Here is a 13,575-nt window from a genome sequence, read left to right as displayed (position 1 = left end):
GTCAATCAGACAGAAACCTAACAGAGAAATAAGAGATTTACTGGAGGTACTGAATCAAATGGACTTAACAGACATCTATAGAACACTCCACCCAAATAGGAAAGAGTATACCTTCTTCTCTGCAGCTCATGGAACCTTCTCGAAAATTGACCACATACTTGGTAACAAAGCAAACTTCCACAGATACAAAAAAATATTAGTGACCACCTGTGTCTTGTCAGATCACCATGGATTAAAATTAGAATTCAACAACAATGGTACCCCCATGAAGCCAACAAACTCGTGGAAGTTGAACAGTCAACTACTAAATTGTCCCGCGCTACCGTCTCGCCAGCAAGAACCACGCGGTACACATAGGATCCTTCTGCAGAAAAGCTTTATGTCTCTTGGGAGCTAGAGCATAAGCCACATGGCGGAGACCCAGATAAGATGGAACCCATCCCTTATAAAGGAAACAGACCCCGCTCTGGACGTGTCATTCTCTGATTGGTCAACTGCTCCCAGTCCCAGGTGAAACCTCGGGAGTAGGCAGGGACGCAGCGGTAGAGAGTTACAAAGCACTTGCACTGGGATTAAAGGCGTGTGCCGCCACACCTTGGGGTCACAGAGGTCAATCTCTACCTTTGTTCCTAGAAGCAATGGAGAATGTGGTCCGGCCCTCCACACTAAATCACCCCTGGGTCAAGGAAGAAATAAAGAAAGAAATTAAAGTCTTCCTTGAACATAATGAAAACAAAGACACAACGTATTCAAACCTATGGGACACAATGAAAGCAGTGCTAAGAGGAAAGTTCATAGCACTAAGTGCCCACCTAAAGAAAACAGAGAAAGCACACATTGGAGACTTAACAACACACTTGAAAGCTCTAGAAAAAAAAAGAAGCTGATTTACCCAGGAGGAGTAGAAGACTGGAAATAATCAAACTGAGGGCTGAAATCAACAAAATAGAAACACAGAAAACAATTCAAAGAATCAATGAAGCAAAAAGCTGGTTCTTGGAGAAAATTAACAAGATTGACAAACCCCTATCCAAACTAATCAAACGGCAGAGAGAGAACTTGCAAATTAATAGGATCAGAAATGAAAAGGGGGACATAATCACAGACACAGAGGAAATGCAGAGAATCATTAGATCTTACTACGAAAGTTTATATGCCACAAAGTTGGAAAATGTAAATGAAATGGACATTTTTTTAGATAAGTACCATATACCAAAGTTGAACCAAGACCAGGTGAACAATCTAAATAGACCTGTTAGTCGTGAAGAACTAGAAGCTGTTATCAAAAATCTCCCTACCAAAAAAAGCCCAGGACCAGATGGTTTCAATGCAGAATTCTACCAGAACTTCCAGGAAGAGCTAATACCTATACTCCTTAATGTATTCCACAATATAGAAAAAGAAAAGTCACTGCCAAACTCCTTTTATGAAGCTACAGTCACCCTAATACCAAAACCACACAAAGACACAACCAAGAAAGAGAATTACAGGCCAATCTCACTCATGAACATCGATGCGAAAATTCTCAATAAAATACTGGCAAACCGAATCCAAGAACACATTAGAAAAATCATCCATTATGATCAAGTAGGCTTCATCCCAGAGATGCAGGGCTGGTTCAACATTCGCAAATCTATCAATGTAATCCATCATATAAATAAACGGAAAGAAAAAAATCATATGATCATTTCATTGGATGCTGAAAAAGCGTTTGACAAAATTCAACACCCTTTTATGATAAAGGTGTTGGAGAGACTGGGGATACAAGGATCATACCTAAATATAATAAAAGCAATATACAGCAAGCCGACAGCTAACATCAAATTGAATGGAGAGAAACTCAAAGCCTTTCCACTAAAATCAGGAACACGACAAGGCTGTCCACTCTCTCCATACCTCTTCAATATAGTGCTTGAAGTTCTAGCAATAGCAATAAGACAACATAAGGAGATCAAGGGGATTCGTATTGGAAAGGATGAAGTTAAACTTTCGTTATTTGCTGACGATATGATAGTTTACATAAGTGACCCCAAAAACTCTACCAAAGAACTCCTACAGCTGATAAACACCTTTAGTAACGTGGCAGGATACAAGATCAACTCCAAAAAATCAGTGGCACTCCTATTCACAAAGGATAAAGAAACGGAGAGGGAAATCAGAGAAACATCACCTTTCACGATAGCCACAAACACCATAAAATATCTTGGGGTTACTCTAACCAAGGATGTAAAAGACCTATTTGACAAGAACTTTAAGCCTTTGAAAAGAGAAATTGAGGAGGATACCAGAAAATGGAAAGACCTCCCATGCTCTTGGATTGGGAGAATCAACATAGTAAAAATGGCAATTCTACCAAAAGCAATCTACAGATTCAATGCAATCCCCATCAAAATCCCATCAAACTTCTTCACAGACCTTGAGAGAACAATAATTAAGTTTATATGGAAAAACAAAAAACCCAGGATAGCCAAAACAATCTTATACAATAAAGGAACTTCTGGAGGCATTACTATCCCTGACTTCAAACTCTATTACAGAGCTACAGTATTGAAAACAGCTTGGTATTGGCATAAGAACAGAGAAGTCGACCTATGGAATCGAATAGAAGACCCAGATACTAACCCTCAAACCTACGAACACCTAATTTTTGACAAGGGAGCTAAAGGTATACAATGGAAGAAGGAAAGCATCTTTAACAAATGGTGCTGGCAGAGCTGGATGTCAACCTGTAGAAGAATGAAAATAGATCCATATCTATCACCTTGCACAAAACTCAAGTCCAAATGGATTAAAGACATCAACATCAATCTGTCCACTTTGAACCTGATAGAAGAGAAAGTGGGAAGTAGTCTACAAGATATAGGCAGAGGAGGCCACTTTCTAAGTAGGACCCCAGCAGCACAGACAATAAGAGAAACAATGAATAAATGGGACCTGCTGAAACTGAGAAGCTTCTGTAAAGCAAAGGACACTGTCAGTAAGACAAAAAGGCTGCCTTCTGACTGGGAGAAGATCTTCACCAACCCCTCATCAGACAAAGGTCTGATCTCCAGAATATACAAAGAACTCAAGAAACTAGACACTAAAACTCTAATTAACCCAATTAAAAAATGGGGTACTGATCTGAACAGAGAATTCACAACAGATGAACTTCGAATGGCCAGAAGACACTTAAGGTCATGCTCAACCTCCTTAGCGATCAGGGAAATGCAAATCAAAACCACTTTGAGATACCATCTTACACCTGTCAGAATAGCTAAAGTTAAAAACACCAATGATAACCTATGCTGGAGGGGATGTGGAATGAGGGGAACACTCATCCATTGTTGGTGGGAATGCAAACTTGTGCAGCCACTTTGGAAATCAGTGTGGAGGTTTCTCAGGAAACTGGGAGTCAACCTCCCTCAGGACTCAGCAATTCCTCTCTTGGGAATATACCCTAGAGATGCCCAAACATACTACAAAAGCGTTTGTTCAACTATGTTCATAGTAGTACTATTTGTAATAGCCAGAACCTGGAAACAGCCTAGGTGCCCCTCAATAGAATAATGGGTAAAAAAGGTGTGGAACATATACACATTAGAGTTTTACTCAGCGGTAAAAAATAATGACATCTTGAATTTTGCATGCAAATGGATGGACATAGAAAACGCTTTACTGAGTGAGGTAAGCCAGACCCAAAAAGAGGAACACGGTATGTATTCACTCATAAGTGGATTCTAACCATAATTAAAGGTCTTTGAGCCTATTATTCGTGATCCTAGAGAAGCTAAATAAGAAGACGAACCTGATGAAGATTATTTACCTATCCGCCAGGAGGTAGGAAATAGTCAAGAGTCCCAGGTAACCTTGGGTGCATGGGGGGAGGTGGGAGGGTTGATGGAAGGGGAGAGGGTTAGAGAGAAGGGAGTAGGGGAGGAATGGAGAAAGCTCGGTTGACCGGGATGGGGGGAAGGGAGGAAGGATGAATGTGGGATCAGGGAAGAATATATTTCAACTAAGGGAGTCATATTAGAGTTTACAGGAAACTTGATTATATATGGGATCCCAGGTCCAAGGAGAGATCCCCAGATTGTTCTCTGGACAGAGGAGGGGGTGCCTGAACCGGCCTTGGCCCGTGTCCATACTGATGAATATTTTGCTTATCACCATAGATCCCTCATCTGGCGTTGGATGAAGATACAGATGGAGGCCCGCGTTGGAGCACCGAACTGAGCCCCCCAAGATCCAAACGAGGAGCAAAAGGAGGAAGAAAATGACGAAGGACTGCGAGGGATACTATCACCCACTGATACAAGGGGTCGGATCTAATGAGAGTTTACCAAGGCCAGATGGACCATGACTGAACGAGCATGTGATCCAACCAGATTCCCTGAATGTGGCCGGATTTTCTGAATGTGGCTGGCCTGCAGTCTTTCCGAGAAGCCATTGACAATGACACTGGGACTGGTTTCCTCTGCATATACTGGATTTTTGGGATCCAGTCTGTTTGGATGCTCACCTTCCTGGACCTGGAGTGAGGGGGGAGGAACTTGGACTTCCCACAGGGCAGGAGACCCTGACTTCCCTAGGGGACAAAGAGGGAGGAGGAGAGGGAGGGGGGGAGTGGGAGGGTGTTGGGAGGACGGGCGTAAATGGAAACTTTTTATAATTTAATAAAATTACAAAAAAAAGAAAAAAAAATAAATAAAAAATAAAAATTCACAACAGCAAAAGAAAGCTAGAGTAAAAAATATAAAGTAGATAAAAGAAAGAGTAGAGAGGAAAATAGGAAAGGTAGAGAAATTTTGCATTGAAGCTAAATTTGCTTATTATCTCCCATCTTTAAATTTACTCTTATTCTGAAGACAATGAACAATGAGCTCCAGTTTCTTGGCTACACAAGGCACAGAGATTCAGAGAACATCCAAGAATTCACTCTGTGGAAATTCTGGGGAACATTAATTTAAGATAGAGATGAGAGCATTAATATCAAACAAAGGCAAACCCAGCCGAAACTAAAAAGTATCCTTCACACAATTTCAGTGATCTGAAAGAGGACACTGAATTTGGGAAAATGGGAGTGGAACAAAACAAACTAGATTTATTCAAGTAGTCATGGCTGTAGATAAACACTGCCAAGAAAGTTCATTTCAGAAACACATATTCTGAAGTAATCTTTAAATTAGCAGTACTGAAACTGGGTAAAAATGGTCCTATTGACACAGCAAACAAGTAAAAGTCTCTCTAGCAAAAGGTAAAACCATGCTAAGTCAAGTACTAATTTTAAAGAAACCAAATAATGTTTGAGTATGAATAAAAATCTATAGCAATAACAGAAATCAATACCATGACTGGATTTAGATTTGTGAACTCTGAAATTGCATATAATAAATAAATTACAAACCCAATATTTTGTGTAAAGTGTAAGAAACAGAAAAATGAATAAGTAAACTGTCATAGCACTTAGTAGAGATTCCTGTCTGTAATCCCAAAACTGGAGAGACATAAAGAGCAGAACTATGAATTTGAGGTCAGTCTAGTGTACAAATTCTAGGTCAGTCCAATCAATACATGGAGATAATCTGTCAAAAACAGGCTTCATTTATCAAGGAATTACAAAACAACTCAAATGCTTGAAATCCAAAGCAAAGTTGTTAACTGACACTGAGATTTTAGCATTAAGACAAGAGTATTTTTGAAAGTTAAGTATACATCTAAGTAAATGCATTTCACATTTATTTTGTATTTATTATATAATTTTATACATATGCATTTCATGTGCCCAATTTTTAATTGTTTCTAATAAGCATATTCAGATCTCTTTTGTAAACAGCTCATCCCCCATCATAACAGAGAGGCAAGCTGTATGTTGAATAAGGAATTTCTGAATATTAAGGTCAAGAATATGACAGATGAGAAACTGCCAAAGCCAATGTCTAAAAATTTGTGCTGTTTCCTCTAGCTTAGACAAACTTTGTACTTATTTTGTTACAGCTGCAGTGGCTCATATTGTGATTTCATGTCATTGACTGCTGCTTATTCAGATTGAACAAATGAAAACATGAGTCTTACAAGTTCAAAGGCTCCTGTCTTTGTGTTTTCACAGTATTTAAAGGGAGAACATGGAGACTAATAGAATAAAATTCCCATGTTCTTTTGTGCATATTAGAAAAAAAACAGACAGTCCTTAGTGCTTTTACAACAATCAAGTTTCAGCCCTGGTGCATTAGATTCCTTGAGCTAGATTAAAAGTGAAAAAAAAAAGTGAAGTCAAGGAAGCTTGAAAGCTCAACAGGACAGTTGGTCTTAGATATTAATATTGTGTACCTGACATAGCTTCCAAATTTCATTGTATCCTGGCAACTGTATTGATCCTGACAATTGCCACTATACTCAGTTTCAGATAAAAAGTCTAATTGTTCTCAATAAAAATGTCACAGTCTCAGTCTTGCTGTGGCCCCTGCAAAAAAAAAAAGTGAACAAACTACAAACTCCTATCTGCAAACAGCACAGCTTAATTGGCTTCCAACTTTTTAGCCATAAAGTCTGATGCTGACGAATTTGAGATCATGGAACACAGTAATCCACTTCTATGGACATCACTGTGAAGGAAGGCCCATGGAAGTCATATTTCATTCTCAAAATCAGCAGAATCGGGGCTGAGATTGTCATCACACAATCTCCACCTTCAGTACTATAGCCTAAGATGCAAACGTCCCTCCTTAGATGGTCCAACTGCTATAACATGTTGTTTACCTTTACAACATCATAGAAAGTTGCTTTCAAATCTGTGAGAGGAAGAACAACAGATCAACAAGTTACAGCTGAGTTTTCTGCCTCATGGGAAATACACCTTCTTCCAGTAAAAACCTTAATTGTTCTTTCTGGTCCACCATGTTCAGTATGGAGATAGCAGTAGAAGAATAAACATTATCCAATCTCTTCAAAATAAGTAGATATTATTGAAAGTAAAGAAAGTTTCAGAGTATACATAACCTGTGTTCTTCTGAAATTGGTTAGTGACTGCTACAAGATGTTTTGTGTCTTCTGTAGTCTTCTCAATTTGGTCTTGAGATAGAAACCAATGTGAAAAAATAAGATCACTTCATTCAAATAATTATTTAATAGAAAATCATGAAAATGACTATAAAGGATGGCAAGACAGAACAGAAAGAAAAAGAAGTATACGCTGCTGGAGTGAATACAAACTGGTACACTCTAGGTAAACTTCCATGTAGAGGTCCACTAGATATATCCCTGAACATGTGTATATCAAATAAAATACATATACTTCCACAACCATGTCTATGGCTACACTATTCACAATAGTAAGAATTTAAATCAACTCAGTATCTACCAACCTATAAATGAATAATAAAAAGGCACATAAGTACAAAGAAATTTACTCAACTTTCATAAAAATAAAATCACATAAATGTATGAATTTTTATCTGTTGCTATATATATGCATATGATATATATACATATATACGTATGATATAGACACATATATATTTATTTCAGAAATAAATTCATATTCATTTATAATAAATTAATATGCACATATGCAGATAATAAATTCATATGCATATATGAATACAATATTTACTTTTCTGTCTTTAGATTTGAAATTCAGCCAACTTCTGATTCAGGCTTATTAACAGTAGTCTTGAAATCATCTACATCCATGATGCTTTCCTTTCTGCATATTGCATCAGTAACTGTGGCAGTACTTGGACAGGGTGGATTACGTTTCTAATCCTGGCACATGAGTGACTGACTCAGAACCTTAGAAAAGTCAAGGCAATCTTGGGACCAAATTAAAAAAAAAAAAGAAAAAGAATGAAAAAGACTTTTACCAACAACCATAGTTGTCTTACAATGAGATGTTTTCCAGTTTCCAAACAAGAATGTAGCCATAATAACACCGTGACTGTAACCTATGAGGACTTGAGGAAATGAACCAGACACCACTTGCTCAGATTATAGGTATTGAGCTCATAAGTTATGCCATTATTGCTCAGAGTCTTAGCTGGGGTCATACATGTGGATTCTAGGGAATTTTTCTAGCACCACATTTCTCCCTAACCCCATAATGACTCTCTCCATCCAGATATCTCATATCTTATATAGCAATATTCTAATACTATTTCATCTACTGCAAAATTGATTCAGGATACTATTTCTTCTGTTTTATTGAGTGTGTTGATAAGTTCTTTGTTCTGTGTACTGTTTATTATACATTGAAATTTTATTTCCCAGCATTTCAATTGTGGTTTTTTCAGCTGACTCACTATTTTCTGCTGTGTATCTATTTTATCCATTTTGCTTATCTTTGCCTCGTATCACTAGCATTCCTCATTACAGCCTTGAGATAATAAATTTTTTCATACTGTCTTTTCTGGTGAGTCATCATTTTATGAGGATGTTTTTTAAATATTCACTCAGAATTTTACCTATTTCAAATTTTTGAGTTGAATTTTTGTGAGAATTATGATCCTTTGGGGATGTCTTTTTCTACTCTTCTTTTCCAGTAATAGGAGTGGTTGTAACTGTCTGTGATTCTGTTGATTGATCTTTTAGGTGTCAGTGAATCCAAGGTTCAGATGGTTCTTCCTCATGGTATAGTCAGTGCCATGTTTCCAGTTACCTTTTTGGCCACTCTGTGTTCCTGGAGGTTGCTCAGCGGTCCTGGACTTTGATCCAGAAATACCCTTGGAGTTTGCTGTCTCAGGCCTCCTCTAGCCAAGGTTGTTAGATCAGACCTGTTTCTGTAAATGTCCCTGGTCTGGATCTGTTTCTGCAGAGGTCCCTGACTTGGGGTTGGACCTGCAAAGATCTCTGGCTCTGGTCTAATTCCTTGGATTTCTCAGGTTCTTGTGCGCACAGACCTGCAGAGGACCTGGCTCAGGCTTACTCCCTCATAGGTCTCAGACTCATTCTCAGGCCTGAAAAGGTTTCTGGTTCTTACTATTTCCTTTGATGTCCCAGACCAATGCTTAGACCCATAGAGTTCCTGGCTAAGGCCTACTCCCTCTAAGGTCCAAGACTCACACCTGGACACACAGAGATCCCTGGTTCCTGCCTATTCCCTCAGAGGTCCCAGATTCATGTCATATTCACAGAGGTCCTGGCTCAGGCCTAGTTCCTTGGAGGTCTAAGACTTATGGTCTACTAGCTTGAAAGTCCCAGATTCATGTCTGGACCCTCAGAGGTCCCAGATTCATGTCAGATTCACAGAGGTCCTGGCTCAGGCCTAGTTCCTTGGAGGTCTAAGACTTATGGTCTACTAGCTTGAAAGTCCCAGATTCATGTTTGGACCCTCAGGGGTCTCTGGCTCTGGCTTATTCATAAAGTGGTTGCTCCCCTGTACCTGTTCCTATGGAGTTCTCTGTCTCAGGTCTGCTCTGCCCAGGTCACTGGCTCAGTCTTGGTCTGCCAATGTCCCTGGACTGGATGTGCCTCACTCCCATGAAGATTGCTTTCTCAGGCCACAGATAATGTTTCAATGCTATGTTTCTTCATTGTCTTTTCCTTCTTCGTCTTCTTCTTCTGTTTTTTTTTTTTTTTTTGAGACATCGTTTCTCTGTAGCTTTGTTGCCTGTCCTAGAACTAGCTCTTGTAGACCAGGCTGGCCTCAAATTCATGAGATCTGCCTGCCTCTGCCTCCTGAGTGCTGGGATTAAAGGCATGTGCCACCGCCACCTAACTGTTTATTCAGTTTCATACTTGAGGCAGGATATTCTTACTTCTGTTTTATTGAGTCTTATGGTGATGTCTTTGTTCTCTGTGAAAGGAAAAGTTTGAGTTTAGGACCCACAAGACCAAGTTTTCAGCACAAAGGAGAAGTCTTTACTTCAGAGGGACAGAGGTCAGGAACAAGGGAAAATAGAAGAGACAGAAGAAGGGGGAGAAGGGGTATAGAAACAGCGAAAGGGGGCATACATAGTTTTTGTCTTAGAGTGAAAAATTACTGCCACTCAACAGAGAGACAGACATAGAACATAGTAAAATTGTAATTTATAAAGTAGAAGCCTGATGTTAGGATGCTTAAACCTGATGCTTAATCTTATTTGTAAATGTTAATTAGGTTAAACAATGGGGGCTTTTGGTTGCTGGTTTTTGATATTCTGATAGCTGTACTTTAGAAGTCAGTCTCAGGAGAAGGAACTAGGCACATAAGCAAATAGACCTTGATGACTTGTTTCAGGAATGTAAACTAATGGTTGTTAACAATACAGAAAATTGGGGAGAAGGGGAAGGCCTGCATGAGTCATATGCTCGAGAATGTTAGTGTGCCTTCACTTAGTGTTGTATCATTTTAATTTAACATTTCAATTGTGATATTTCCCTTGCTCTGTTATTTGCCAAGTTGCTGACTATTTTCTCCATCTTTTTAAGTTTGGCCATATGTCACCATCCTTCCTCTCTACATCCTTGTCTGAAAGAATTCTTTTGTTTTTATCTTTTATTGTAATTGACCATTTTATGAGTACATTTTTAAAATATTCACACAACCATTTATCTTTTTCAGTCTTTCATTTGAATCCTTCAGTGAATGATTATCTTTTGGAACATCATTTTTCACATGAGTTTTGATAATTTCTGTATATGATTCATACCTGTTGGTTTAAGTACCTTTTAGATTTTTGTGAGGCTTTTGTAAACTTAGCATTCTAAATTCAAGGGATCACTACCTAGAAACATTCAGAGAACTATGCAACTTTAGGGAATGTGGAGATCTCCAGAAACTATTTGTAGTCTGTAGCACTTGTTCCCTGCCAGATCTCCAAAATACATGTTCAATGTTTCTTAATGAAAATATGGACATGATTAGTTCTTATACGGTTCACACAGGAACAAAAACACCCCCCCCCAAAAAAAACCCACTGAACTCTATTCATTGATATGAGACTAGAAGTGAACATCTGTTGATACAAAATTATATCAACTATTAGGGTGAATGGAAGGATATCAGACTCCACAATCAAAAATCAGATACAGAAACTTCTGAAGGAGATGTGGCCCCAGAATCAAAGGCAATATATATCATCATTTCCCTCCTTTCAGATTCTAAATATATTTGTATGAGTGCATGTATGTCTTGTGCAAATATGTGTAAATGTACTCTGTATACATGTATATCTATGTGTGTATGTGTTTGTGGGTGTAGGTAGGTATGAGTGGCAGGAGGTATAGGCATGTGTGAATGTATATGTATGAGAGACTAAGTGATAAATGTTGAAGAGGAACTAAAGAAAGAAGAGATAACAGGATAGGAAAGAAGAAATGGGGAAATTCTGTGGGTAGAGTCAAAAACATATGATTTACTGGGAAAAAAACCCTGCTTATAAGAGGGTAAATTGAGTAAAGAACTGTACAATAAAGGAACTTCCAGAGGCAACACATTTCTTACTCCAAGCTTCATTATAGGGCTATAATAATAAAAACAACTTGATACTGGCATAAAGAGAAACAGCTTGACTAATAGAATCAAATTGAAGTCCATGATATTAATCAACACCTCTATAAACATCTCATTCTTAGCAAAGAAGCTAAAATTCGACAATGGAAAAAAGAAGCATCCTCAATAAATGGTGCTGACATAACTGGATGTCAGCATGCAGAAGATTGTAAGTAGACCCATATCTATCTACATGCACAAAATCAAGTCCAAATAGATCAAACACCTCAACTGAACTGCATAAAAGAGGAAGTGGAAAGTAGCCTTAAATTCATGAAACAGGAGACCACTTCCTAAATATAACTACAGTAGCAAAGACACTGAGAAAAACAATTAATAAATGGGACCTCCTGTATATGAGAAGTTCCTATAAAGCAATAAAAAGGCAATTCTACCAAAAGCAATCTATAGATTCAATGCAATTCCCATCAAAATCCCACCAAACTTCTTCACAGACCTTGAGAGAACAATAATCAATTTTATATGGCAAAACAAAAAACCCAGGATAGCCAAAACAATCTTATACAATAAAGGAACTTCTGGAGGCATTACCATCCCTGACTTCAAACTCTATTACAGAGCAACAGTGTTGAAAACAGCTTGGTATTGGCATAACAACAGAGAAGTTGACCTATGGAATCGAATAGAAGACCTGGGTATTAACCCACAAACTTATGAACACCTAATTTTTGACAAAGGAGCTAAAGGTATACAATGGAAGAAGGATAGCATCTTTAACAAATGGTGCTGACATAACTGGATGTCAACCTGTAGAAGAATGAAAATAGATCCATATCTATCACCATGCACAAAACTCAGGTCCAAATGGATTAAAGACATCAACATTAATCCGACCACTTTGAACCTGATAGAAGAGAAAGTGGGAAGTAGTCAACAAGATACAGGCACAGGAGACCACTTCCTAAGCAGAACCTCAGGAGTGCAGACAATAAGAGAAACAATGAATAAATGGGACCTACTGAAACTGAGAAGCTTCTGTAAAGCAAAGGACACTGTCAATAAGACAAAAAGGCTGCCTTCTGACTGGGAGAAGATCTTCACAAACCCCTCATCAGACAAAGGTCTGATCTCCAAAATATACAAAGAACTCAAGAAACTAGACACTAAAACCCTAATTAACCCAATTAAAAAATGGGGTATTGATCTTAACAGAGAATTCACAACAGATGAACTTCGAATGGCCAAAAGGCACTTAAGGTCATGCTCAACCTCCTTAGCAATCAGGGAAATGCAAATCAAAACAATTTTGAGATATCATCTTACACCTGTCAGAATAGCCAAACTCAAAAACACCACTGATAGCCTATGCAGGAGAGGATGTGGGGTGAGGGGAACACTCATCCATTGTTGGTGGGAATGCAAAATTTTACAGCCACTGTGGAAATCAGTGTGGCGGTTTCTCAGGAAACTGGGAGTCAACCTCCCTCAGGACCCAGCAATTCCCTCTTGGGAATATACCCTAAAGATTCCCTAACATACTACAAAAGCATTTGTTCAACTATGTTCATAGCAGCACTATTTGTAATAGCCAGAACCTGGAAGCAGACTAGGTGCCCCTCAATAGAAGAATGCTTAAAAAAGGTGTGGAACATATACACATTAGAGTTTTACTCAGCGGTAAAAAACAATGACAGCTTGAATTTTGCATGCAAATGGATGGAAATAGAAAACGCTTTACTGAGTGAGGTAAGCCAGACCCAAAAAGAGGAACACGGTATATATTCACTCATAAGTGGATTCTAATCATAATTAAAGGTCTTTGAGCCTATTATTTGAGATCCTAGAGAAGCTAAGTAAGAAGATGAACCTGATGAAGATTATTTAGCTATCCGCCAGGAGGTATGAAATAGACAAAAGTCCCAGGTAACCTCGGGTGCATGGGGGGGGGGGCGGGAGGGTTGTTGAAAGGGGTGACGGTTAGAGAGAAGGGAGTAGGGGAGGAATGGGGAAAGCTTGGTGGACCGGGATGGGGGGAAGGGAGGAAGGATAGATATGGGATCAGGGAAGAATATATTTCAACTAAGGGAGTCATTTTAGGGTTTACAGGAGACTTGATTATATATGGGATCCCAGGTCCAAGGAGAGATCCCCAGATTGTTCTCTGGACA

Source organism: Myodes glareolus, chromosome 6 (genome assembly GCF_982192425.1).
Source record: "Myodes glareolus chromosome 6, mMyoGla1.1, whole genome shotgun sequence".
Classification (NCBI taxonomy): domain Eukaryota; kingdom Metazoa; phylum Chordata; class Mammalia; order Rodentia; family Cricetidae; genus Myodes; species Myodes glareolus.
This window is presented reverse-complemented; position numbering follows the sequence as displayed.